The following is a 13,244-nucleotide window of genomic DNA, read 5'->3' as shown; positions in this document are numbered from 1 at the left end:
GTCAGTAGTACGCCATTGCTTGGAACCCTGGATTATGCAAAAGTGGGTAAGAGTAGAGCGTTGTCATGAGAAGTTACATGGGAAAATTTCCCATGTGTGTGATGTGGGAGAAGCGAAGTACCATGTTGGAAGGGGAAGTAGCCCATATAGTGAACATCTGGTGAATGTGAATGTACCATATACACCTGCGTGTGTTTTAGTTCAAACTGGGGAAAGAGCAGTGCCCTGTTGCATGAGGAAGTACTCTATGTGTGCTAAGTGGTAGAAGAAAAGTACTATGTCGCAAGAGGTTGGAAGGAGAAGTATCTGATGGAGTGAACATGTGGGCAAATTGAGATGTGCCATATAAACTTGTGCAATCTTAGGAAAGAGCGTGCCCTGTTGTCAGAGGGTGCATTTGGGATTAGTCCATGGTATGTAAAGTTGGGGAAGGTACACCCCCTGGAGAGCTAGGCTGGGGAAGAGTAGCACCCTGTTGTGGGAAATTTTATGGGATAGTGTGAGAAGTTGGCCTGATATGTGATGTCCACTATTCTAGTGGGCACCCTGTATCAGTCCAAACAACCCTTATGGTGATGGTTGTAAAGTCAACCTTACAGACCAGCTATCCTAGTGGTAGCATGGACAAAGCAGTCTTAGGCTAACACTTCAGAGAGGATGTGAAGCCAATTGTTTTACCAATAATAACCCCTTGAATACCAGATGAAAGGACACCACACAAGGTATATATAAAATATATATGTATTTATTTCTAACACAACCCCTCTGCACTCTTTATGAGGTCAGAGTTCGAGATACAGCACAAGTAACTTAATAAGCATATGTTAAGTTGCACAAATACAATTCTGCCCTATTGGCCTTGTAAACCATATACTAAAGAAGTGGTATAAGAACCACTAAAGGACAGGTGAACAGGTCTAGGGCCTTGGAAATCGGTGGGGCTACACAGAGTAACCGAAGGTTAGGAAGCAGGAGTCCCACAGGATGCGTGTGCAGTGTCTAAACCGACACGCGGGTTCTCATAGACTTTCAATGGGAACGTAAAGTTTAGAAACTAGTTGATTTCGGATCTTCCGGGTGGACTACGGGAAAACCCAGTTAAAGTAGGACACTTGGATAGTTATTACCCACGGGAGCACCGGAGTACTCGAGTTATCTCACCCAGGGAAGCCGGGTGCATAGGTGTCAAGTCGTGTCGGGTTTCGTTGTCGAATCCTATGGAGAGCTGCAAGAAGATGCTGCAGGCGACCAGGAGGAAAATGTCCGGGTCGATCCAAGGGTGGATCGAGGAGGTGAAGAACCTGAAAGCAGAGGGGACAGAGTCTGGGTCACTAGCCAGTGACCAGGAAGGAACCAGGCGATGTCGAGATGCAATCAGGCGATATCGTGAAGCTTGTCTCTGCAGCCACGTGGACCAGGAGGCGTCGACGACAACCAGGAGCTGGATACGGACTGTCCCACGAAGGATCCCGCTGTAGGCGGTGTCGGCTTCCGGATTGGAGTCAACAAGCCTTGGCAAAGGCAACCCACGCAGGATGTGAAGATCGGCTTCTGTTCAGACCAGAAAGGTCTGAGGGGCTTCCCTTTTGCAGGAAAGCAGGAGCAAACCCAGAGCAACCAGGCAAGCAGCGTTGTTTCAAAATGGAGTCTTCAAGAGGGCCACTAGCCAACGGGCTAGCAAACGCGAAGACGTGTCGAGGAGAAATGCAGGCGCAGGCCCCACGCGGCACTCGTTGAGTGTGGAGGGCTGAGCTTCGGTGCACTTACTGCTCGGGGTTTGGACTTCTCAGGGTCCAAAGCACAACTTCGAGGACGCCTCAGAAGCTGCACAGTTAGCAAAAAGCAGGTACTGCAGGATGTCCGGTCCCACGTCTCTCGTGTCCGCCACAGGTCTCAGCTTTGCTCTGGATGTGGGTCGGGGTCAGAGAAGTCTGGAAGTCCAGAGACTGCGTCGCTAGGTCGTCGGGTTCCGTCGGGAGCGCCAATGAGCAAACCGGCAAGTTACTGGTGGTGCCTGTTTGCACAGGGTGGTCACTCCTTGACCACAAGGGAGATTCTTCAGTCTTCTAGTTGCAGTAGAATGTCGAAAGTCCAGAGTTTCGTTTCAGAGTTTCAGTTCAGGATAATCTAAAGTCTCTAGACTCAGCTCCTAGCTTTATACGAATTAAAGAGGCTGGATTACCTGCTAGGTCCCCCCTATGGGTGGGACCAGGGAAGGGGGTGGTTACACCCCTTTCCCTTTGTCCAGTTTCGCGCCAGAGCTGGGGCTGGAGTGCCCCAGCAACTGGTTTGAACCGGGCTATGCATGGAGCACCATGTGTGCCCCAGGCAGAGTCTCATTCCTTTCAACCCACCCTGCCTCAATACACTATAGCCTGTCTGGGGAGGTGCTAGCACCTCCCAAGGCAGGAAATATATTGTCCAGGGCTCCCTCGCTGGAAGGGCTCCCAGCTGAAGGTCAAACTTGTGTCTGTGGCAGCAGCATCCATTTTGTGATACTGAGGCTCTGTTTAACTTTAACCGGGTAAAGCTACAACTACATGTCTTCTCCCTCTAGTGACGGGCACTTGCACCTCGCCTCTTTTAGGTACTTCGAAAAAAGTCCTTTTTGGTCACGCATAGGGTGTAATAAAATCTAACTGCTCCTGAGATCTCTCCACTTTTCTTTCCTTTTTGCACATCTGGTTTTTCTACTACCTTCCTGCAATCAAGGACATAATGTGTTCATCTGTGAAATAGAATTTTTTTTAGATGAGATATATTTTTATAAGGATTTTAAACATAATAAATTATTATCTTTGCAGCCTTGAGGAAGTCACATGACGTGACGAAACACGTGTCGGCTGTTGTTTCTTGAGGATCAAGAAGAGGAGGACATATAAACATCAATTGTCCTGTATATAGTGTTCATCACCCTCTCTTGGCCAGTTTTTCACTAATGAAATTTGTATCATTCTTTGTTTGTTTTGTAAACCAATTTTTGATGGTGTTTCTAATGTGTGTTAATTAAACCTATTCATATATATGAACCAAAATTGTCACCTGTGGCTGAATGTTCAGGATCTGTGCGCAAAATAAGTCCTATATGGTAAACATATAAGCAATTAAATTGTCACATTTGAGTGCCGGGATATTGGATTATTCATTTTGAGTTACTTGGGGATTATCTTTGATATCCCTGTGTATATGTACACCTAGGTAGTAGGGTGTTTTTTGTCCCGAGAGGCACCAACCCCAAATGTATTAATGCTCATGACCCATACTTTGTTAATCCCTGAATGTATGGCCTAATCTGAGTATACTGCTGAATGAGGTGCGCCTCAGTTGCATTACTGCCAGTGAAATTACATTGAACCGGGCTATGCATGGAGCACCATGTGTGCCCCAGGCAGAGTCTCATTCCTTTCAACCCACCCTGCCCCAATACACTATAGCCTGTCTGGGGAGGTGCTAGCACCTCCCAAGGCAGGAAATCTATTGTCCAGGCCTCCCTCGCTGGAAGGGCTCCCAGCTGAAGGTCAAACTTGTGTCTGTGGCAGCAGCATCCATTTTGTGATACTGAGGCTCTGTTTAACTTTAACCGGGTAAAGCTACAACTACATGTCTTCTCCCTCTAGAAGGGTGGAATGCTACCCCCGCCGCCAGAACTGGCAGGGGGGTAGTATTCCAAAGCGTATGACACCTTACACAACATGTTTTGATAAAGCCAAACCAAAGTTATCTATAACCGCGAGGATTATAATGCATTTAAGAGTATATGGTATGGCTATATCATAGAACAGCTATAAGGACATGGTTCCGAAAGCTGCAAACAGGCTCAGCTCATGCTAGAGCACCATCTCACATAAAACCATGCACTCTGACTCCAGGATTGTTAAGGCCTGCCATAGGAGTGACTTATAGGTATATATGTGTCTATATATAATGGTAGGTATAGGAATACTATACCTAAGCAAGGGGTGACTACATGACCTTGCCCCAGCTGAGTGATCAGCCAGTTGTGTCAATTTGGATGGCCAGCCAGGGGTGGCAAAAGATATGCTGCAGCCCCTGGTAGGCCTGGGATGCACCTATGCCCTGGGTACCTACGGTACACTATACAGGGGCTCACAAAGGTGACCCAATACCCAATTGGATATGTACCTAAAGTACATGGTATGAATTTAGAGAGAGAACAGCTGGGCTGTGGGTCTGATTAGCAGGCCCAAAGCCACACCAGAGTCGAAAAACCAGTGGATCAGAGCAAAAAGCGGGGGTGAACATAGGAAGCAGACCCTACTCTCCTACAGATAGTACCCCATAGTGTGCTAAGGTGCATGGTCAATTACTTCATAAGTCTGATGTGGGAGAATAGAAGCAGCATATAGCGAGAGGTAGCACAGTGAACTACCCAATGGAAGGAAAATGTGAGAAAGTGTAGTACCCTATGGTGTTGTGAAAGCCACACATTTTGCCTGGGTGTGGGTAGCAGCTGCCTTTTTGTACAAATAACAAGCTTTGCGAAGAGTGTGGCAAAAGAGGCAGAGTACTTTGAGATTGTCTTGTGGTGCATTTTATTCCGTTTGTATACGCTGGAGTCAGTCATTTTTGTACTTGAATGGTAGCGTTTGATGTAGTTATAGTGTGCTGTAAGTGAGTACTTCTTTACCTGCTGAAGTCGTCTGGTTTCAATGGTTGCTTGTAGGGCGTAGCTTGGTGAGTAAGATGGGGGGGTGGCGAAGCTTCAGATTTCCCAACAATAACACTAGCATATCTTGTTGACATATATTGTCTGAGAAGCAGAACATGTGGGGGGGCTTAAGGATCAGCAGAACGAAGAGCAGTGCAGATTGTTAGCGGCACCTAAAACAAAATATTTTGCAAAAATAGCCAACATTTTCTAAGAACTTCCAAGAACTTCATTCAAAACCTGGCCGCTCGACTGGCTTTTAATCTACCTAAATCACAACATGTCACACCCCTGCTCGTATCCCTTCACTGGGTCCCTGTCCGGCAGCGTGCCTTATTCAAGCTTGGCTGTACCATCTTTAGAGCCCGGACTGGCTCTGCCCCGTCCTTCATTAATACAGCCATCCAAGACTACATTCCTCCTAGAGAACTGCGTTCTGCTACCCATCATCTCCTGGTGGTCCCTCGCTTCAAACGGAAAAAGTGGGGAGGCTCCAAATTTTCTACCACGGCTCCCGCTTTTTGGAACTCTCTCCCACTCCACTTGAGATCTTGCTGCCAGTACCCCCTGTTCCGTAAAGGCCTCAAAACCTTCCTGTTTACCCAAGCCTTTCCCTCTTAAATTGCCATATTCTTTAATCTTTCTGCCCCCTGAGTAGCAGTATTTACATAGCGCCAAGAAACCGTCTGGTGTATGCGCGCTCTACAAATCCCTTAAACTCAAACTCAATGACAAAGAGGACAGAGTGTGTGTGTGTGTTTTTTATAGTGTGTGTGCATGTAAAAAGTCTAGGTGAAATCCTAGTCACCTCAACATACCCGACTGATAGCACCTGTTCCCAACCATGTACTACAGAATACAATTATTAGGGGGGTGTAATATCCCAAACACCACCCCTTCCAAAGCTACACCACTGGTCGTATGGCTCTAGTGTTTGGTTCTTGTATTTTTTTTTTGAAAATCTGTTTATTAGCATAGTAATTGGAGCAGTCACATACACATCCAGGCATATCAAAAATCAGAATTGTGCAGTCATATGTCTGCTCAGTGTTTACAGGGGCACAGTACCAATGATTTTCAATTTCATGAGAAACCATAACGACCGAACATTTCCCAACCTACCCACCCCCTCCCCCCACCCGCATGGAACCCTCCCGGCACTCCACAAACATGCGTATAATTGCGATATTTACATCCTGGTCACTAGATGCCCCGTATAGTACAGTTCCTCGGTGTTCACATTTTCCCCCACACTTGGCCAGGCTGGGATATGATCGTCAATGGTACGGGGTCCCCCGCACCTCAACATAGTGCACCTTATATCAAGAATGACCTGAAGGGTTGGGCCCAATCAGCCCGCGTGTATTGAGTTATCCGTATCGCCTCCGCCCTCCTCCTCCTCCCCAGCCTCAAAGGTCCCCAGCACAGTGAACCAGTCTAAGGAGATCAGTGTTTTCCTGAGACCTCTGCGTTCCTCTCGTTGTAGTGCCTCGCCTTCCGCCTTGCCCCACTTTATTACCTCTGCTTTCCATAAGTCCGGGTCAGGGGGTCTGGGGGATTTCCACCTCATGGTGATCGCTCGCTTCGCTAGTAATAGGGCCAAATCCGTGAAACGTGTCGCCACTGACCTAGTGCGTGTCGACGGTCCCAGGCCTAATAGTGTATGTTCCATGGTGAGTGGTTGGGACCGGGCGCCAGCACCCTCAAGCGTGTCAGCGATGGTGGCCCAGTAATGGCCCAACTTGGGGCATTGCCATAGCATATGTAGTAGTGATGCGTCGTCAGCGTCGCATCGGGGGCAGTTGCTACTCGCGTCGGGGAACATCATGTGCAGGCGATGCGGAGTCAGGTAGGCCCTATGTAGCACCATCAGCTGGATAAACTTGTACTTGGGGTTTCTGGCTACTCTCTTGGGAAACTGGAGGATGCGTCCCCATTCGTTGTCTCGCAGTGGCCTGCCAATGTCACCTTCCCATGCTGCCCTGAGTGGCTCTAGCGAGACCGCCCTTCCGGTTTTTATGCTGGCTGTGAGCCATTTGGTTAAATGACCGCCCGTGCCCATAAGGTAGTGCATCGTTACCAGGGGGTTAGTAGGTGCCTCCCGTCCTTCAGGTGCCCAGGTGTGCGTTACATAATGACCCAGGCCTGCGTGCATAAGGAACGAGCCTCTGGGAACGCTGTGTAAAGTCCTGAAATCCGTAAAGGGCAGTAGGCGCCCTTCCGCGAACAGGTCTCCCACATGTGTCACACCCGCGTCCAGCCATGGCGCTAGCCTGGTTGTCGTGAGCGTGCCCGAGCCCAGTGAGATGCCTAGAAGTGGGATCGTGGGAGCATACGAAGTCACGGGGGAAGTGTACCTCACTGCCTTCCGCCAATATGTCACCGCCAGCCGGAGGAGTGGCGGGGCATCCCTCGGTATGTCCGAACGGGGCAGGAAGTGTTTGGTTCTTGTATTACGTCAAACATGTTTAAGTATGGTCTACTGGAGCGATGTCAGCATTGTGTTTTACAGAATATGTCCCAACATTTACTGGATCAATGGAAGTGGTGGCATGCACACCGTTATAGTCCCTATTAAATCCATAAAGTCTTTTTCCATCCTTGCCGATTTGCGTGCGAAACTGGGATTTGCCTTGCCCTCAAAGCACACTCATTGAGAAAAGCCATCTGGGGAGCGGTTCAACACCGCTCCACTCCCAGATGCACAGCATGTTTGTGGATATCAAATCCAACCAATTTGTCATCATTTTACTCCTTAGGTATGTTCGTCCTTTTTTCACCGTTATGTTGCCATTCTTTCTCTTTTTTCGAAAATTATCCACATGTTAAACAAATTGTATTTAGGAAACTTCACGTATTCACATGTGCCCATCCAGGCCTCCTTGGAAAATACGATCCCATACAAACAATAGTTCAAAGCAGCGAATCTTTACTTCAACCCAAGGCATTTGGGGCTTTTTATAGCCCTTCGTCGGGGGTAAATGCTTGAAACATCGCCTAGTTTTTCTTGCTCAGCATTAACTTCTAATTCTTCTTTGTCCAGTATATTTACTGGGGCAGTTTCCAGAGAGTGTGGTACTGTGTGCAAATTAAGTGCTTTCTTAGGCCTGGCACTTGGTCATATTGGTTTGGTCAGACAGTGTGACTTCGTGTAAGGCATGTTGGGAGTGGCAGGCTGCACATCTGTAAGCTAGTGAGGGGAGCAGTGTATTGTGCTTGTGGAGATGTTTGTGTTGCTTGTGGGAGATGGAGAAGGTGTGAAAGTTTGTTGAGCTGCATAGTTTAGTTCTGTGAGGTGAATGTCTGGGCACATTGTGTATCAGTGTAATCATGATGACAGATTTTTTGTTGGAGTCTGGTAAAGGAAGTTTGAGTTAAGGTGATGTATAGTTAAGCTTTCTGCTTTTGTTTTCTTGTGCCTCAATTGTGTAGACTTGAGGATGACGGGTAAACCATTTGTCAACGGAAACCGGAATAGCTGTTTTTTCCCAGTGTAATTTGGCTATAATAAGTATGCGTGATTGTATAATACAGCTGTTATATTAAACATATTAAATACATCGGAATGGAATGGACTTTGAGTGAAGAGCAAATAACACTCCCTTATGTTTGGTCCTGCATGGAATTGCTCGATGTTATACTCATTTTGTTTAAAATTAATATAAGGAAAAATCAAAGGTCCCCATCTAATAATTGAGCTTTACGCTTTCTGGTTAAAGGTTAGTTAACTTGGCCTGCTAAGAGAAGGTAATCAAAGTCAATGCAGTCTGTCAGTCAGTAACACTTTATTTCGGCAGATTACAGCCATAAAAGTACAAAGTACAATGTAATATTAGTATATCAACATCTACATAAAAGTGGCAATTAAAGGATTACAAAATTGGGAAGATTAAAAGGCCATATGAAAAGCACTAGAAAATTTTACAATTACAATTATCAAATACTATCCCGACTACAGCAACAAACACACATGCAGAGATGGGGCATCAAGCCTTTACACATACATTAATAATATGCTTGAGGGCAACATTAGTAGCATTTTAATCATCATTTTCTTAAAAAAGCCAATTAAAAAAAAAATTAATAAATTACGCTAAAAGCTCTAAAAAGAGTCGAAAGGTTCGAGGGGCGTTATAAATCAGAATAATTGATCATAACAAAGTTAGAGAACGTCAAGGATCTCCAATCAGCCTATCACATGCCGCCTACATCTGCACCACATTGCGAATAAAAACTTGGCAATTGTAACAACAGCAACTGGGCAGGTGTCATATTTGAGTATCCTATAGGCCACAATATGGCTTCTTATACCCAGGTTCCTACAAAGTTGGAGGATCCATTTAGCCCTAACCATCCTGTATGCAGAGCAAAAAAAGATCACATGGATCTCAGTTTCTTCTACAATTTTGCAAGCGGGGCATAGCTTTTTTTCCTCCGCCCACCTGTTCATAAACGCATAGAACGGAAGCGTCCCTGTCTAAATTACAGAAACAGTTTCTTGGCATCTAGGGGCTGGTTGATATCGAGACCAGACTCCAAACTATAACACTACTTAACGTCCAGGAACCTAGAGGTTAAGCAGGAGGAATCTATGGTCTGGATTAGACGCTCCATTCTATATCCAGTCCAAGCCGCAGTTAGAGATTGTTTGGAGGTAGCTAAGCAGGTCTGTTCGGGTTCCGTCCACAAGTCATTTCTCCCTATGTTGCGGAATGAATCCCGAATAAAAGACAGTCAGGGGATCTTCCCTGCCCCCCTAATTAACATGACTGATTTTAACTCCTCCTTAAAATGTTCCAGTTCCGGCGTGCTCCAAAGCCGTCGCCAGTACTAGAGTGGGGGGAAGGCAGTCGTATCAGCTATAGGGGAGACACCCAAATCCAGCCTTAATGGGGTTAGTGGGGTGCTTTGGGGGAGACCCATAAGTTGTCTTAGAAAGTTATTTTCGGTTGCTGTCAAAGATTTGCTAGGGGAGTGACCCCATAGTTCTGCTCCGTACACAGTGCCCCCCCCCCTTGCTTGAACCTTATACATTTCTACTGGAGGGCCAATGACTTTTGCAGCACAACTTTTATGGACCTTTAAAATGCCCCCACTAGCTTGGGTAAGTTTTAGATTTACCTTAGTAATCTGCGGCACCCATTCCATTTTGTTATTTATAGTGAGCCCCAGGTAATCAAATACCGGGACCCTCTCTAGGGGCTTAGAATCCAGCTTAGGGTGGGGACAATTGGTGGAGTTGGCATGGAAGACCATGTACTTTGTTTTTTTATGTTAACCTCCAGATTTCTTTTCTTACAAAACATGCTAAATGCGGCGAGGACACACTGCATCCCCATAGGTGTTATAGACAGGAGCAGCGTGTCATCCGCAAACATCAGTGCGGGGATTTTGCGATTAGCAAGTTCGGGGGAATCTATAGCCCTTACAGCTAACAGATCCTCAATTAAACCGTTGAGAAAGAGGGAGAAGAGTGTAGGTGCAAGGACACATCCTTGTCTCACCCCTTCTCAACCGGGAAGGGCCCTGTAAGTTTGCCACCTTTTCTGGATTTTACCCTGGCAAAAGTGCCATCATGGAGTCGTTTGAGCTGTTGGCAAAGGTAGATTGGTACTCCCATCTCAAGCAATAAGGTCCATAACTGGGTTCGATCTACCATATCGAACGCAGATTTGAGGTCCACACACGTAAGGTAGAGAGAACCACCTTCCAATATTATAGTTTTCCAATGGATCAGCTGGAGTCTAAACAGCTGATCAATTGTTGAAATTTTGGTCCTAAAACCTGCCTGTAACGGAGTTAAAATATTATGGTCATCCATCCAGGACTGCAGTCTTCCCAATAGAACACGGGCAAAGATCTTTTGGGTTACGTCTACTGGGCTAATAGGCCTATAATTTCCCGGGTCCAGGGGAGACCCCTTTTTAAAAATGGGGATGATCTCTGCCCCCGCCCAAGTTGGGGGATGGTTCATGCCACACAGAACAGCGTCAAAGAAAGACTGCAAATATGGGGTCCAGATGGTCGGTTCAGATCTAAACAAGTCTTCTGGGACCCGATCCAAATCTGGGGCCTTATTCGGCAAAACATTGGCTAGAGACACTGATACCTCCCCCAATGTGCAGGGTGGTATATAGTCCGGGATAACCTCCATTAAGTCTATGGCTGGGTAGTCCGTCTCAGAATTTCCCAAACCATTCTTCGAATATAAAAGTTTAAAATGGGAGCGCCAGACCTCTTCCCCGAGGTTTGGTTCGATGGCAGACCTACACTCGGAGTTACCTGTTTTCACCAGGTTCCAAAACCCTCTGGGGTCTTTATCAATTACGGCGGTCTTAATTGCCTGCCACCTATCGGTTTCCCAATCTCTTTTTGCCGCTAAAATGGTATTCTTAAAATGTGCCCTTGCTTCCTTGATACCCATATTGCCCCCCTCTTGAAGATTTATCAAAAGGGAACTTTTTGCGTCTTTACAAGCCCTATTATACCAGGGGTTGTTACATCGGACTTTTTCCCTTTTAGGGATTGACTCGTTAAAAAAAGAACCCTGCCAGGTTTTCTACCAAATCCAAATGATTATTCCCCAACTCCTGAAGATAATCACTAGCGTCAGCACTTTCAGTAATGAGACATGCCCTTTCAATTAAGGGGATAATAGATTTATACAGAGATGCTATTGCCTCCGGAGTTTTTGCAAAAGTTGCCCATCGGATCCTTCTGCCCCCCTCTGTTAATAGCAAATCAGGTGGAGGTAAACTATTGTCACCATGTGCTGATTCCTGTCTGGACCAGTCCAAAGTTATGACCAGAGGATTATGGTCGCTTTCTGTACAAGGCTGCACCTGAAAATCTAAAATCCTATGCCAAGAATCCACATTTACCAGGACATAATCTATAGTTGAATTCTGACCTGTCCTCCCAAAGGTATACCTACCGGGAATATCACCAGATAAGCGACCGTTACAAGCCCTTAGAGAGTGGTTAAGGGTAAGAGTAGTCATCTGAAGTACTAGGGGTGTCCACGTCTTGATTGGGTAATGATTACAAATTGTGATTCCCCAGGATGAATCCTTTTCACTCGTAATGGGGTCGGGTAAGCCAATTAGGGGTTCAAAATGGCAATTAAAATCCCCCCCAATGATAACGAAGACTCGGTCGGGCAGCCTAGAAAGAAAGGCCGCCAGACAATCTAGGGTCTGTAAGGTCTGTCCATACATAACAGGACGAGAGTAAACATTGATGATGACAAACTTTGGAGAATTAATGGGGATGACCATAATGCATAAGATATCCGGGGGTGGGTTTCTATCAGCTTTACCTCACATTCCAGATGTGTGCCAACCCATATACACAATCCTCCCGAGGGTCTTCCCCAAGGCCCCTGTCTGGCTCCTTTACAGAAAGTTGGGAACCCTACTCTATGTGTGGGGTTCAGGGACCACGTCTCCTGGAATAGACAAATCTCCTGTGTATCGATAAATTCGCCCCAGTCCGGTTGATCCGGCTTGGCGATTAGACCAGCTACGTTCCAGGACAGAATTTTTGCACCCTGATGTACTGGTATCTTGTGATTCTGCATATCTATAATGGGGGGACCTGAAACAATGTCCTCAAATGAATTCGCTACCTCGCCTTCACCAATGAGTTCTCCAATATAATTAGGATTAGAAACCATGCTCCCTACAGCGTTCATTATATCTTGGGGGGGGGGGGAGCAGGCATCGTCAATTGCTGGTCAAGAGCTTCACCATTCGGTGGCCACTGCGATTCGTTAGCCTGTCGAGGACTAGCAATAGGACCCTGGGTAGATATAGGGGTTCTGGCCCCCTCCCAACCCAACATGAGAGAGCTAACATCCTGTACATCCCCAGCAACCACCCTGGTGGGTTCCCCATACCCCTCCTCCTCACGGGAAGCCACTGTGCCACCACAACAGAAGGCACCCTCCGGACCGATTTGAGGTCCTGATATAACTGAGCTGGGACCACGATTGTATCCAAGGGTTAGTCAATCCACCTGGTCCAAAACACTGAACCTGTTACTTACAGGGAGGGGAACTGATGGCAAACTATTAGAGGTATGGTTCCAGGAATTTACACTAGCCACCTGGGCGGGTGTGTCGCATCTTTCCCACAGTCTAGCTCTCCTCTCTAATGGAGGATGAGCTAATTGGTAAGGGTAGAAGAAGGTTAGGGGGAGTGACTGAATCCCAGTGGCCCCCCTCCCCGTGTGCCAGGTACCTATGTAGTCAACCACCCTCCAGTCTCTGAAATTAATCACAATGCAGTCTCCCTCAAAGCATTTCCTGCCTTGGCCCACCCAACTAACTCTTCGAGCAAATAGAATTTACTGTGCACCTGTGGTGGTAGTGGTTTGTTTGTATTTAACCAGTGAGTGCACTTATTTTAGCTCGATATAGGTCTCCACCACTCCCTGATCCAACACAGGTACTTTTACCAAAATAACCACATATGGGGTCGAGACAGGGGGTAGATTGATACAAGGTAGGCAGGGACTCACTACACTAGGGCTAATGTGGGGCGGGCGATTATCATAACCTTTAACATTATGCGAG

At 46.6% G+C, this 13,244-nt stretch overlaps 1 protein-coding gene across 3 annotated transcripts in view; it reads right to left on the bottom strand.

The window, feature by feature from the left end:
* Positions 1–13,244, bottom strand: part of RIPOR1 (RHO family interacting cell polarization regulator 1) — a 1,634,668-nt gene that overhangs the window by 738,433 nt on the left and 882,991 nt on the right. The window lies entirely within an intron of this gene.

This window comes from Lissotriton helveticus, chromosome 12 (assembly GCF_964261635.1).
Source record: "Lissotriton helveticus chromosome 12, aLisHel1.1, whole genome shotgun sequence".
In the NCBI taxonomy this organism is placed as follows: Eukaryota; Metazoa; Chordata; class Amphibia; order Caudata; family Salamandridae; genus Lissotriton; species Lissotriton helveticus.
The sequence above is the reverse complement of the archived record's forward strand: the minus strand, read 5'-3'. Positions and strand labels throughout refer to the sequence as shown.